The sequence below is a fragment of the Dermacentor silvarum genome, chromosome 4 (assembly GCF_013339745.2).
Source record: "Dermacentor silvarum isolate Dsil-2018 chromosome 4, BIME_Dsil_1.4, whole genome shotgun sequence".
In the NCBI taxonomy this organism is placed as follows: Eukaryota; Metazoa; Arthropoda; class Arachnida; order Ixodida; family Ixodidae; genus Dermacentor; species Dermacentor silvarum.
In genome coordinates, this window is record NC_051157.2 from 51,030,963 (window position 1) to 51,046,590 (window position 15,628).

Below are 15,628 nucleotides of genomic sequence, written 5' to 3' on the forward strand. Positions count from 1 at the left end.
AAGCTCCTTATCGCCGTAAGAAAATTGCCGCGATCCTAAGTCGTCGCGGTAACGGCCTGCCATAAAGATAAGGAATACCGGTATTCTCGAAATATTCTCCTTTCGTCACATGATGTCGATGTTATCGCGGGAACCTGTGTTTCTGCAGCAATTTTAATTTCATTATCGTACTAGTAATTTTCAAGCAAAAAAAAAAAAAAAGTACCTTGCGGTCGGGATCACACGCAAGCCTCCACTGGCTGTTTCTGATGCACAATACGGAAAAGGGAAGCCTGCAGAATTTCTGAGCGACTTTATTGCGTGTGATACTCAAAGTCTGCGAGTTGCTAACCAGTGCAAACCGAATTGCTAACCAGGGGAAGTAGGGAAGAGGTGCGGCTACTTTTACTGGATTTTCTTTTCACCTCTCCGCACATTTAAGCAAACATGTTCTGCTCGTTCAAAACGTAGGTAAAAATATAAGCAAAGCTCGTATCATGCATTCCGGCACTGATCGCTCACTTCGCATGTGTTCGCTTCTTGTGCCTACAAAACTGGACTGCAGTGTCCTACTGTGGTCAGGCGTGTACGGATAGTGAAACATAGGCGATCGTTTTTGCTGTGCGCGCTCGTCGAAGCGGACATGCTGCGTCGCCTTTTTTAAATCCTTTATTATTAATCTTGGCCGGCAGTTTCAGGTCAGTGACTACAGCCAGCTGCGTAGCGTCCTTCTTTTTATCTCTCTTGAACGCGGCGCAATAGCTGTGTGCACTTAACACAGCGTGGGCTTGAAGGAGGTCACTGCCGTGAGTAAAGAGGTGTGTCGCATAGATTCGAACTCAGTGAGTGTGGCGGAATCTGTGCCGCTCCTAATTTAACGTGGCCTTTCGAGTCGATGTAATCGAGCGAGTGAGTGGCGAGGAGTTGAATGGGCAGACTTTCCTAGCGATATCCCACGCACGGACTGACGTTTTATCGGCATTTTATTTATCGATTGTTCTTGCAGCGGGGCTGCGATGATGGTTTTCTTTTTTTCTTGCTAACCTAAAAAGGGGAAGACAATGGTCACTTTCCCGATTTTGAAGAGGCCGGCGAGTCGGTGTTTGCAGAAGCAATCGGAAATTTCGTTGAATGGCGGGTTGAGAAGCCGTACGGCGTCCCTTCACACCTCTCTCGTGCTATGGCATGCATATAGACACCAACGATGTGTCAACAATGTAATGGAATTCGTCATGCTCACTGGATTATCTGTACCGCTCTCTCGCCCACGCGAACGCCTGTACGCAACTCACAGTTGCAATCCGAACCGAATCCTGCTAACCTGGAGTCTTCGCTGTTCTACTGTGAAACAGTCAATCATTGTTTGTATGTTTTTTTTTTTTTTTTCCTTTTTGAATCCGCGCGATAGGTTTTGCCGACGTGTTGTCCGCTCATACGTTCTTTTTTCCACATGTGGCCGTGAACCGAGCTGAGTATGCAGGTAATATGAAAAAGGAAAAAAAAAAAAAAAAAAAAAAAAAAAAAAAAAACTACATGTTCAATGAGGACATCTCAAGGTGTCCAGCTAAATAATAGCTGCTATCGAATTCTCCTCTTTTCCGCTCCCATTCACCAGTAGACACGTCGGGTATAGAAGAAGAAAAATAAGAAAAAAAAAAAGAAAAAAAAGAGCGTAAAGGCGAGAAGTCCACATCGTGCGCTTTTGTGTGCGCCTTTTGTATTATAGACAGACCCTTGTACGATGAAGAATTCGGTATCCGATATCGATATGTCGCTGGGATTTGAGGCACCTGTTGCTTAGCGGGGTTACATTATCACGTGGACACCCTCACACGCCGTCGGGAACAGAAACAACTATCGTTCCGTAGTATAAAGCACAGCATACGGATATTGTTGCAGTGAGGTTCGCAAGCATAAATGAGTTTCAAACGCAGGAGCATTGCAGAGCCTCCTGAAACACCTGAAAATTACTCGCCTATGCCAGCAGTTCGCAAGCATTAAAAAAGCCCGTCGCGTTACCTATCTGGTGCTAGCTGCCGTTGGTCAAGTTTTGACAAGCCATTATCTTGTATAGATAGAGATAAAACCTTTAACTGTGTGTAATAATATTAGGTACAATCGATCACATCACTTTGTGGGACATGGTATTTGCCGAAAAGCTGAATTTCCCTCGAAGCGTGAGCGAATAGTCGTGGTTGAACGGAATTTTTCTGTTTCTATTAGCCATTACTACCTACATAGTGTATATATATAATTTAGTCTCACAAAAATCTGGAATATACATTTCAAAGAAGACGCAAATACAGAAGGATATCTCATCGTCACGAGACTGTGTGCGAGACCTCCTGTTAATAAGTGCTTCGAAGAAAAATAACTATACGATGAACAGCATATCGGATTATTCAGAAAAAGCCAATATCACACGACGTAGCACAACTGCAGTGAATGGAATAAATACAACACTGCAATATTATTCAATAAACTGTACATAGCCTAAATAATAGAAAATTAAAAAGTGAACTATCTATTCAACAGATATGAACGCAATTCAATGGAAACTTCTTTTATACCTGTAGACAATAGATTGCATAATGACACGGATGAAAAAATTAGCCGTGAGCGGCCGCATTTCGATGGGGGCAAAATGCGAAAAACACCCGTGTACTTAGATTTGGGTGCACGTTAAAGAACCCCAGGTGGTCCAAATTTCCGGAGTCCCCCACTACGGCGTGCCTCATAATTATATCGTGGTTTTGGCTCGTAAAACCCCATAATTTAATTTTTTTAAATTAGCCGTGAGCTTATGTAATTAGTCCTGGGCTAATTCCCTCGGAAATGTAGCAAATGAAATGGAAGCTTTCTAGTGCACGTACCTGTGCAGCAAAATACTATAGGGAACAACTGTTAAGCTCTTGCACAGTGGTCTATATTAAATTAGAAGCGCCATGGGCCTTCACAGGGCAGGAGTTCGCACTGGTCGTGGAACCCGGCCGTGTTTCGTATTATAGCATTCGTGGCCGATTGTACATCTCCCATAGACAGTAAAAATTTAACTTGCTCAAGCCCGCGCTAATAAATTTTCGAACGGGGAGCATGTTTCAGAATTTAAATGGATACTACAGAGAGAAATGATTTCACCGCGGTGTTAGTACATTCCTCTTCTACAATACCAAAAACGCCACTCTTACTGCGAGAAGATCCTGGGAAAACCAGAAACGGCACAAAAAGGAACTAAGGACAGGTGGCGACGCCGCCTTGAAGTTCCCACACCATGCAGCTTGCCGTGACGTCATAAACTTTGACGGCGTCTGCTAGACGCCCTAAGTAATTGTTTATTGGTAAAAAATGAACTGCAGTGTATTCTGAATGAGATAAAGATTGCACCTGGAAAGTTTCAGGAACCTTTACTAAGCCAACGGCGGCCCAAAAACGAAAACAAAAAAAATACTTTGAAATCTGTGGCGTCAGACTAACGTACGAGTGGCGGTTCTGGCGCGAAGGAAAAGTTTAACTTTGAACTTCATTTTCTCTTCGAATATTCAACCTGTTAACACGGAATTAACGAAAATATAGATATTTCAGAGAATACTTTATTAGTATATACTGATTTAGTGGTTATCTGTATAGTGTCCCTTTAACGATGTCCCTGACCTCATGCATATTGTCATTGCTGGACACTTACATTGATTCAGTTGACTTTTCAACAGTCAGGTTAGCACACTTAATTAAGCTGCAATTCTAGGCTTAACTCTTTGCTTGCCGCTAGACATGTGCTCATTTTCGGTGCTTTTAACTCAACATTTTGCTTCAAGACGTACTAGTCGACATTCGTACTAATCAACATTTAAAATGTTTCAAGACGTACTAGTCGCTACGTATACCGTGAGGCATAGAATCATAGCCTGGTCACTGGTGTTTTGAATGGATGCAAAGCAGTAATAATTGCGCAGACATCTTTTGAGAATTATGTGAAACTTCAGAGAAGCGTCTCAAGGAACATGAATGAAAGTAATCATTTGCCATTTTTAGTTTAAGTAATGAGAGTAAAAATATATATATCTGAAATATCCAAAATTTGTGCCTGGCTCCTAGTTCCCAACTTTTGTCAGTGAGACCACGCAAGAAAAGATGTGCAGATTTGTTGGCGTCAATGCTACCCATATAGTGATGTCCATGCTGTGCGGGAAAGCAGTAGCTTCGCGAACGTGAATACGGGTAAGTTCCTATTGTGCAGAGAGCATTTCTTTTCATTCATTTCAGCAGGCACATTGTTCGTTTTTTTTTTTTTTTTTTTTTTTTTTTTTTTTTTTTTTACTGCATTCTTTAGGTTCGCGAAACAATGGTTCTCAGGTTAGGGAGCCATCGTGAAGCCTCCGCATATACTTGTTTATTGCGTTCGATCAGCATTTCTGTGCAAGCAAGCTGGTCTAGTGCGCGTTCAACTGGCACTGGAGCCTCCGCGTGCATCGTTCACTTCCCGTGCAATACTGTACGGTAACGTTGAGTGTTGCACAATATTGTACAGCAATGAATAAGGGCACTTGCACAGGCAGTGATCCAAATGTAAGATAATAGACTGCCAGTCAATCTTCGGTCAAAGTTCGGTCTGAAATCGACTGCGTGCTCTTGTGTGAGTGAAAACCCCCACACGAAGGGGATGATTGCTCGTAATAATTTGTACGTATGCTGTCGAAACGCAAGCGGATAAAAGAAGCCCACGGTGGGAAAAATAAAGTTGCACTTGATATTAGTTGAACACAATCATCAAAATAGCACGAGCGTCTACCGTTGTATGAGACATCGTTAAAACAGCTATAGACTTCGGATCAGAAATGATCAGACAACCCGAGAGAAGATTCCGTGTCTTCACTGCAGCTGTCATTTAAAAAATTATGTTGCCGAGTCGACCAAGGCGCCAATTTTATGTCGCTTTATCGAGGGAGTGCTAGGAGCACTAGTTTCGACGATACCTCCAGTCTAAGTTTTATTTTTCCAAACATTTCACTGTGCCAAATATTGTCAAATCTCACTGGCAGTTAAAGTTTAGCTGTCATTTCAGGCGATGCATCAGGTTGCTAGTAGAAGAATTCGAACGGAAATGTTTAACAACGTGTTGAAAAACCGTCGATCAAACTGATCGATTTCTATTGGCCCGGTTAGAAAAGAGTTAAAGAACTACCGCTTAAACCAAACTAAAGCTTTCTGCCTCTAGTTTGACGCCTATATGGATATATCTATTTCTCCAATACAAAGCTGTCTTTCGGTTTATATCCTTAGTATTCTCTCTCTTCTTTAAATAAAAGCTATTCGGTGAGATGCCAATTTGAATAGTAATCGGTGTGCCAAACCTCCCCATCGCGCTTCTTTGGGGTAGCTGTAGCCTAGAATGCAAAAAAAAAAAAAAAAAAAAAAAAAAAACACGTTCTCATCTGTTATACTGTGAAGGGATTCCCGGAAACGGCTATTGCTGCGCGCTCGTTGATCGTCTGTGGGAGCGCGCGGAAACGATCATCGCATCCTTTTTTTAGAAAGAGCGCGCAGCTGACATTTTTCGCACACCTCAGACGCGAGTGCGCAGTTGAGTGTCGGTGTGTAAGATAAATGAAGCTTCTTTAGTGTAGCAAATGTCAACGGCAAACCACCAGACGAAAAACGCCAGGTTCAACTCCCGTGCGCTGTATACATATACTATATATATAAAGGGTGTCCCAGCTATCACGCAGCACGATTTAAAAAAAAAGTGGGAAGGCGTTACGCGAAGCAAACCTAGTGCGTATTGTTTCCAGTACAGTGGAGTAGCCGCCAGTAATTTTTTTCCTTACTGAGATTTAATTAGGTAATTGTAATTAATTATCTAACTCGAGAAGTACTGTCCCAATCATCGAAGTGTCAATGAGAAAATTGTAGAGCAACATGAAAAACTCCCGATGCAGCTTTCTGTTGCTCAATACCTGCTACATAAATGTGTTTTTCCGAGCGTGAAAGAAGCCCGCGAATACACGCAGAATTGCCGCGCGACTGGCCGCTCGAGGCATTTTGCGTGTATTCCTGCTTACAGCGCTATACCTTGCATTATGCTCAGTCTTTTCATTTACTTCCTTTTGGTGCGGCCGGTGATCTGAGAATAATCTTTTCAGGCGCTATCAATATAGCAAGATACCCGCACACCCTGTGTTTCCTGTTTTCAGTCAGTCACAAATCACACCTGTCACCTTCACAGTTTATTAATAACATGGAATCCATACCTCAAAAGGAAATGTCTAGCTAGATTGAACTCACAGCAACCTCCAATTGGCTTTCAATAAAAGAGTCGATAAGCATATCGACTGATACAAAATTGGTCACTAACTCCGTAGCCATAATTTCTCATCGCTGGCAGAGCTCAGGCTATAATTTTTTTTTATCGGAAAATATTTAACCTTAATGTTTAGGCAGATCCTTTTATACAATTTTGTTAAATTAGCCCTTGAGCATGCGGAAGCTTTATTTTTCTTTTTTTTATTTAGCTTCAACTTACGTCGCTCTCTACGACGACGCCACCGTATTGCTTCTTTGGTGTAGCCACGGTCACGTGATTACATACTCCGTCGTAAATAGTGTCCGCCTCCGCTTACTGAGTCCCTCTCGACTGCGAAATGGGGTGCTGTTTCATGTGGGTATGTGAAACCAAAACTGCCGCTTGCGCAAAACAGCCGTCTCTGTAGCATTGACGTTTCGCAATGCGTGCACTCTGTGTTGCGTGGCTCGGTTTTTCTTTTCTTTTTTTTTTTTCGCCGTTGTTCGGCTGCGATCGTTATCCGATTCTTCTTCTGTTTTTTCCTCTGCAATACATAGCATCACAAAACTGCCGCTAGGCGACGTGGTGATCAGTGGCGAAGCATATTTGTTGAGTTTTGTGGCGTGATTTTTCGATAGTATACAGCCCAACAATAGAAAGCTTTCTTGAACATTGAATTCCAGAAAGGAGACGAAATTAAAACGAAAACGAAGTATTTGGAAAGCGGGGCGCACTCTCCCGAGTATTTTCCGTTGAGGTGCGACTTCTTTTGTCATTGGTAATTAGTTATACTTCGGATGAAGACAGATCATCCAGTTTTTTTTTTTTTTTTTTTTTTTTTTTCACAGCCGGCAACAAATAGCCTTTACGTTTTGGTCACTTATACAGTGACTCCAGAGGGCAGTCGAGCCAGCTTAGACGTAACTATAAGCGCTCAAAGGTTTGTCCGACGAATCCGCTGGTTTGATATAACCGGTCCCGTGTGAAGGTGCTTGACTTCCTTTATCGACGGTTATGCGCGCCTTCACTTTGAAAGAAAGAAGGGAAGGAAAGAGAAGCGAGAATAGGGCGTCGAAACTTCCGGAGGTTTCGAGAATGTTAAAGCAGGAAATTAAAGGGGGGCATGTACGTCCCGTGGGATCGCAGCCGACTTGCAAAGAAGGAGCTAACGTCGATGCAGTCGTGAAGTATATCGAACAAAAGTAATGCAGAGCGTCCGTTTCCCGCGGCTGAGCGTCCTAACCGAGCATCCGCAGCATCCGTCATCCCGAAGGTCTGGGAAGGCGGCTGTTCCCACTCAATCACTTCAACCCCCTCCTCTACCGATGCCGCTTAATTCTCCATCTGCTTGGGACACGCAGCACGCTTGATCAAACGGCATGGAAATGGATTTCTACGTGCCCCATGTATTGTAGCTCGCGGAGGACATGGCGCGAGTGCAGTGTATGTGTAATACGAAGTTGGCACGCAGTTGAGTGTGATATTAGAGATTTTTGAAGACTGAAGTACAGGTTGTTACGCCTGCCGCTACCGCAGCCGACCTGAGGTACGTGCGTTGCGCTAACCAAAGTGCCTGCAGATTCCTTATTTCGACGTGCAACTGTGTGCTGTATACCTGTCTGCTGACGTGAAGTTTCCGTTTGAAGTTTCTGTTCGCCGTTACCTGGGGGCCCTTGAGAATGACTTGTTTTCGCTAAAGTGTATAATATAGACTCCCTCGCCCGAAATTCTATCAATTTCAAGAGCTAGCTGTCGCGGACGAATGTCGATCGCGGACGAAAGAAGGAAGAAGAGAAAGCTTTTTCTGGTAGTCATGCACAAAAGAGTTTGTAATTGAGTTCGCGACAGGAAAAAGCGTGCGGGCCTTCGATCAGCGAGCGTCAACGAAACTAGCACGCTTTAGCTATATGAAAACTCGCAGTTTCGATCGCCTGTCTTTGGGACACGCAAAGCTGGATGTAGACGTGAAACTTTAAGCGGATCCAGACAGCTGATATAAGGTGTTTTTTTTTTTTTTTTGGAAGAAAGAGAGTTAGCTATATTTAAGGAGCTTTATCCGCATTTTTTTAGCGTCCGTAGAAGGTATCATCATCATGTGTTCTTTACCGTAGTCGCCGGTAAAGAAAAATGGCCTTTGGCCCCGCCAGGGATATTCGATCCCGCTCGGATTCGTGAAGCGTGGACAGTCGCATGCCGTCGTCGTCATCTTTGTCGTTGTCGTCGACGCCGTCGCGTTGTTGTCCTTGTCGTTGTCGGGCCAGCTGCCGTTGTTTTCGTGCACATGAGGCTTTTGTTTGAGTAGCCCTCCGATTTGATAACGTTCAGCTAGATTTACAGCGAGGCGGCGCAGCGACGTTATTTCAGCCCAGATTTTATTATTGTTGCTTTTAATCGTCGCGCAAAAAGACAGGGGTCGAAATTGTGTGTTTTGTTAGAGGGAGAACGTCGATGTGTAGTTGTCCTGTCGATGGCATCTAGTCAAGCGCTATGTGCAGGGTGTCCCAACTATCATGCACCAAGATTTAAAGATATGCAAATGCCACGTATATAGCCGGACAGAACCAAGGTAATGTTGTTTGTCGTCGCTGGGAGATACTCAGATCATTTCCTGCATTTCGCCTAATTACATAAGTAGTCTTAATTATTTAATCAACTTCTCAAATATTATAATTAGATGAAAACTGTCAATGAGAAAATTGTAGAGCAACATGAAAAACTCCCGATACAGCCTTTTGTTGCTGCATACGTGCTACATAAAAGTGATTTTCCGAGCTTGAAAGAAGCCCGCGAATAGACGCAATGTGCCTCGAGCGGCCAGTCGCGCGGCAATATTGCGTGTTATTCGCTGGCAAGTGTTAACAAGAGTGTACGAATCCTCAGCATCCTCCCGAGGAGCTGGGACATGTCACCGGATTCTCATTGATCTCATTCAATGTATTTGTGGCAGCAGCGGCGATTCAAATAAGAGTTCGGATACCATGGAAAACCATCTTTCAGGTAGTGTTATTGCCCATGCTGCCATCTACTTATCTATACAGTATAGTGTGCATGGTCAAAGTCGCATGATTTGACGTCTTGCCAGGAGCTTTTATGATGGCATGGATGTTGCGCAAACATAGTTTACGGCACCATGTCGAAGAAGGTGCTTTGTGTGCACACACATTTTGGCATGTATGTCCGCATGTGTTATGGCATATTTAAGCACTTGTGTAGAACGCGCGTTAGATCGTCTTTGACCTTCGATCCCCTCTGCAGCGTGTTTGACCTTCGAGCCATGTCCACTGCCATTGCAGTGGACATTGACTCGGGCAAAGCAAGGCGTTCATAGCGCAGAGGAAAGCAAAAAAGTAAGAACTTATGGCAGAAACCATCGTAGCTGGCTGTCAAAAGTCTTTCGTGAACCTGCCGTGTAGATCCCCGCTCCATTCTGCGGTTAACCTTATGTGGGCGTAATCAGAATAATCAAGACGCGTTCGGTGTAGAATTTAATCAATACATTTCGATACAGTAGCCGCACCTTGCGCCGACCAATATCTGCATAATAATAGATAGAAATAAGACATCACACTACCAAGCACGTGATCTCGGTGACGTCACGCCGTGCGCGGGTATACTGCTGCCTGCTCCAACCAATCAGGCGCCCCTTTATCCCCTCCCGCGCACTTGCGCTTCCTTCTCTGCTCTTATATTCTCCTCCTCCTCCTCATCCTAATTTGTTACCCTCTTTATGTTTGCCCTGTCTATAGTATACAATTATCGTGCATGCGAAAACGCCGTTCGCCTAAATATACAAAATGCATCAAGCATGGCAAAGAAAGCTATTGCTTTAATAAAACTGTTTTTTTACACTGCTTTGACACCGAACATCTCTGCACAGTCTAAACGTGCGACAAAAATTGATGACACATAAAAATGCACTTAAGGCTTCAGGAGGATGTTACGTCGTAAAACGAGGACAACGCTGTTATTTTTATGTACGTGTTTATCGTTACGGAACCGATCTGCCGTAACGCGGCCGAAACCGTGAGACACGCAGTGGCAGCCGGGCGGTTTAAAGGTATACAGCGGCGCCCATGAAAGACTGAAATGGTTTCTTCGAGCTTAAAAGGGGGTCTTTCGATTTTATTGCCTTCGCCTCCGTATCATTCCTTCTCTCTGTTCGAGCGTTTGCTCAAATCTCGGCACACGCCATCGCGTCTCCCTTATTATACGCCGCCGTCGAAACAGTGCCGCTATTCAGATCGTGTCGTCGATATACCGGCGGTGGCCTCTATAGGTTTATATTCTGCTTGCGCGGTTCGCAGTTATAGTCACTGCATTTTCCCAGATTCTGTTTTGTTTCACTTCTGGTCGTTCCGCGGTATGCAGTCGGAAGGGAATTGAAGTGCTTCGCTTGAAGTGTAATCGCATCGCCTCGCAAGAAAGAAAGAAAGAAAGAAAGAAAGAAAGAAAGAAAGAATATATATATATATATATATATATATATATACATACATGGTGTTTCAGCGAACAGTTTCAAACATTCTTAAAGGTTACATATATATATATATATATATATATATATATATATATATATATATATATATATATATATATATATATATATACATGGTGTTTCAGCGAACAGTTTCAAACATTCTTAAAGGTTACCTGTGGCTGATAGCACAACTCTAGTTCATGAGCTGGTCTACTCGAAGAGGCGGACGTTACTTGCACAAGAAATTGAAATGCATAATGGAATAATGAACAAAAATTTACTCATTAAGTTCTTAACTACTTACCTGATGGTCCATATTGCAATTTACAAATTGTAGCCGCGGAGTTCGCAAGGCGATCCACTTGGAACTAATTCTCGGGATGACACCAGTTTCGAGATATTAATTCCCGAACTTTGTGGAGAAACGCATTGGCGTTGCAGTTAGTTTCTTAATAAAACGTCGCTTTATGCATTGAAGCACAAAATTAACTGGAACGCCAATGCATTTCTCCGCAAAGTTCGGGAATGAATATCTCGAAACTGGTGTCATCCTGAGAATTAATTCCAAGTGGATCCGCCTTGCGAACTCCGCGGCTACAATTTGTAATTTGCAATATGGGCCATCAGGTAATTAGTTAAGAACTTAATTAGTGAATGTTTGTTAATTATTCATTATGCAGTTGAATTTCTTGTGCAAGTAATGTCTGACTCTTCGAGTAGACCAGCTCATTAACTAGAATTGTGCTATCTGCCACAGGCAACCTTTAAGAATGCTTGAAAGTGTTCGCTGAAACACCCTGTATATTTATGTAAAAGCCAAGGCACGCTATCACTGCCATGCACCGACATTGCCTCCTGTATACGGCATGCGCGGCTCTGAGAACACTGGAAATGCTTCATTGTCATTCGCCGCGCGTCGATAAAGCACGCGTATATATGTATACGTAATCATGCAAGCGCTGTTTGTGTATACGGTTGTCCGCTCTGGTTTCAATCAAGTCGCGACAGTGTCTCGTGCGACGGCTACACAGCGGCCGGCCGGATCACGCTATCCCCGCTTTCCCGGTGCGTTTGTCATTCGGCTCCCGTGCGGCGCTTTGTTGTTGTTGTTGTTGTTCGATGTCACGTGATGACTATAGGAAGAGAGATCGCTGCTTGAAATTGGAACACGGAAACTGCGCCGCTCTGCGAAAGCGAGCATGGGGAGTATGGGACGACGTATATGTGAGAAGACATCTATATCGATGAACTTTCCGCAAAATAGTAAAAAAGAACGCAAAATGACGTAAAAAAAAAAGGCATGCAGTTCTGTTTGATGGAGGAATCGCAACTATGAATTTGCGTGTTCGTTGTCTGTTTACGAACGGGTAAAGTCGCCCGAAACGTTATGCTTGAATTTGACCTGCCTGCAGTATCTCGTGCATGATATACCTCGAGTACCACGGGTACAGCTGTCGCAAGCGGTGGGTTTCCTCGTTAGGCAGGAGCCGGGCGCTTCGGACACGTTCCAGGGCGTTCACATGTAGACCCCCATGCCCACGTGATAGCGGGTGTCGAAGCCGGCCAACCTAGCCTGAAGCCTCCGAAGACCGGAGTACTTATGAAGACGAATAGAAACAATGGAACGAGTATAATATATATCACGTAAAGTGAGAACGAGTAATGCGTAAATTGGGATTCACGAATACACGATACATTTGCGTTAGGGTCGGAATGACTATATACAGTGGCCCGCAGTACGTTGAAAGGAGAAAAGGGAGCTCAGATTAGACGGAGAGCGGGATGTAGGGAGGAGGAGAGGGACCACATCCCAACAGGCATGATACGAAATAACTCCCAGCGCAGATTGGTTCAGGGTTACGTTTTCAGTCCACCAAACGGCGGGACGTAACGCATAACTTCTGCACTACGCATTCCTGTTTTGTTTAGCGTGGTCTAGCTCTTAGCGGAAACGTCGAAGCGGACAGTAATGAGAGGAAAAGAGGGGGGTTGGTCAACATCTTTATGGGGCCTCTAGACACACTCAGCTTTTGATCCGAGCACGCTTGGCTCTTGCTTTGTGCGTGCCTCGTGGGCTGCGTTGCGTGTCAGCGTTGCAGCGAGGCGGTCTGCCGCGCGTCAACTATACCGCGCTGCCCGGGGCGACCGCGCGTGTTGTGCGCGCCACAGCTGCCTCCCTCGGGCCGCGACAGCGTCGGAGCAGTTTTATCTTTCGTGTGTGCATATTTTCCTTCTCTCTCGCGGCCTCCGATGCAGCAGCAGCAGCGCTTCCGCAATCGCCGCTTTTCTGTAACGTCGTCCGCGCGGGACTGTGCCGTTCCGCATGAGACACACGGCACACGATTGCGCGTGCGAACGTACACCCGTGAGCAAAAGTATACGGACCACAGGGTCGCCGAAAAAAGGGAATTTCTTCGTATTTACCAAGCGTAAACTGGAATTGATGAGTACAATGAAAAATTCGCAATGCCAAGTTTGGAGTGCAGTCCTCAATTTCAAGTTGCGTTCATAGGCAGAGGAAAAAATCTGCTTTTTCGCGCAACCCCTGGTCCGTATACTTTTGCTCACTTGGTGTACGGGGTGTCCCAGTTAACGTGGTCCAAGCTATATATCAGTGACCTTTCACTTCGTGAACTCGGGTTACGCGCAAGGGTATATGGACGCCGCGAACATGCATAACGAGCACCGAGGCGTCGAAGCGAGCACCGCGGCTCCACGGTTCTGGCTGACTAAAGGTGCGCCTATAGTGCGTGCCTCATTGGGCACGTGATGACGCAGCCAGTGGGGGAGGGGCGCCACGTCATGAGTGTAGAAAATGAGCGCGCTGCCTCCCGCGCGTCACTTGCTCTTCAGATTTCATCAGTGCCCTGTCTACTGCGATAGACTGTCGACGCCCTGTCATGAGTGTATAACACGTATACGCAAACACACACACCGAACCAGCAGAAAGAACGTTAATGCATCTCCAACGCATCAATCGAAAACATTATAATGCTTTCGCATTCCCACACGTAAGCAGTCTTAAGTGTGTCTGCCGAATTTTTTAAATATCTGGTGATTATCAGCTGCCAATATTCTTTCTTTCTTTCTTTCTTTCTTTCTTTCTTTCTTTCTTTCTTTCTTTCTTTCTTTCTTTCTTTCTTTCTTTCTTTCTTTCTTTCTGAAGTAGTGTGCCTCTTTCGCAGGTCTGATTGCTAGATTTTTCTTCTTCTTTATCCCAGTATATGAAGGGTGGTTGGGATAGGGATAGGTTCTAGGTTTCGCGGGATGTTCAAGCGCTGGAATGTGAATAGACGCGACCACCACACGAAGGCGGCGGGGTGTTTCGATCGAACGGCCGTGCTCTCTCGGCGAGCTGCCTCGCATGCGTCCCGGATACCGCTCGTGCGCACGAACGGTGTACGCATATGTGTGCGGTGTCCCTTGTGAAACATTCTTTGCATTCTGGCCGCCAGCGCCGAGCAGTGGAGCATGAGGGCGCCGCGCGTTACACTATAGGACATATCCGCAGCCAATATATGCGGGCTTCCTTTCTTTTCCTTTCTGTCTTCTCTCTCTCTCTCTTACTATCTCGCAAGCGAACGAAAGCTGTAGCCATTCCGGGAGGCATCGCTCGCTTCGCTTGAACGAGAGGCGCTTTGTATTCCGTGCGAAAGCCGCGGGATGTCGAAATGGCTGGTAGTATACGTCCGCGGTGATTTCGGTGCGTGTGCGTCCTCTGCATGCTTGCGTGCGTGTCCGTCTGTGTGTGCGCGCGTGCGTGCGTGCGCGAGATGAAAGTGTTGTAGTGGAATTGCAGACCACTGAAAATATTCCCGAGGTGTCGCACTTACCAGAGACTGCGTTTTCAACTGATGTCGTTTCCATTTATAACAATCTTTCCAACCTATATGAGGCGTTACAGCGGCGAGCGGACTTGAACAGAAAGAACGTAATGGGATACAAGTTACGCTAGCGTAATCAATTGTGAATAATTCAGAAGTGATATTAGACTATACTACTTATACGGACTCTACAGTGCTCAGCGATTAAAACGCGATACTCGAAGCGCATGGCTGCCGGCAATTATTGCGCCGCCGTTGGGCGCTGGGGACATTGCGCGGATGCATTATATATGGTGTACAGTGAAAGCGAGAGCCTTTGTGAAGCATTGTGACTGCATTGCCCTCGCTCCCCGTACGATCACACCGCGCTCATGGAACGGTGGCACAAAAAAGCACCGGCGGTCAGATTATAGCGTTTGAATGACATAATTCCTGCATACTGTATAATCTTTAAGATGAAAAAAAAAAAAAAGTGCCATTTTGAATGTTGCGGATAATGTACGACGTTGCATACTATCATCTGTTACCGACGTGATACTATATAACGGAATCGGATCTCCTATAAAGACGACTCCGTCGGTATTTCAGCGTGAAACGAGCACAAAAGTGTCGTCGCCCGCGCCCGGCGTTGTCACAGCCTTCATTCTTCATCCGACCCCTCTTACTCTTCCTTCAAACATTGTTCCCCCCTCATTAATCAACCCGCTCGTCTTAGGTTACCTCGCTTCCCACAATAGTGCAGCTCATCTGAGCGCTCTATAGTTGTCAGTTGGCATGCCATCTTAGTGAAACGGAGTCATTCAAATTTAAAATAAACTGCTCATACTTGAGAAATGTTGTGGTAAACGTTATCGATACGAGCTATAACCACACGCACACGGGTAATTGAACATGCGCGCGCATTTCGCAAGCGGGAACCGCAGAATCCCTCGATGCTCCCAGGGCGACCGTTCAGAGAGCGGGCCCTCATTAACGGCTTCGCATTTTCGCACTCAGTCGGGGCTTGGAACCGCTGTGACGCTGCCTATGCATCGAGCAATCGAGCCAGCGAACACGGGAGTGCACAGCCAT

At 45.2% G+C, this 15,628-nt stretch overlaps 1 protein-coding gene across 2 annotated transcripts in view; it reads left to right on the top strand.

Annotated features, from left to right (window-relative positions):
• LOC119450006 (neurobeachin) overlaps positions 1–15,628 on the top strand; it is a 319,496-nt gene that overhangs the window by 573 nt on the left and 303,295 nt on the right. The gene's annotated exons all lie outside the window — the stretch shown is intronic.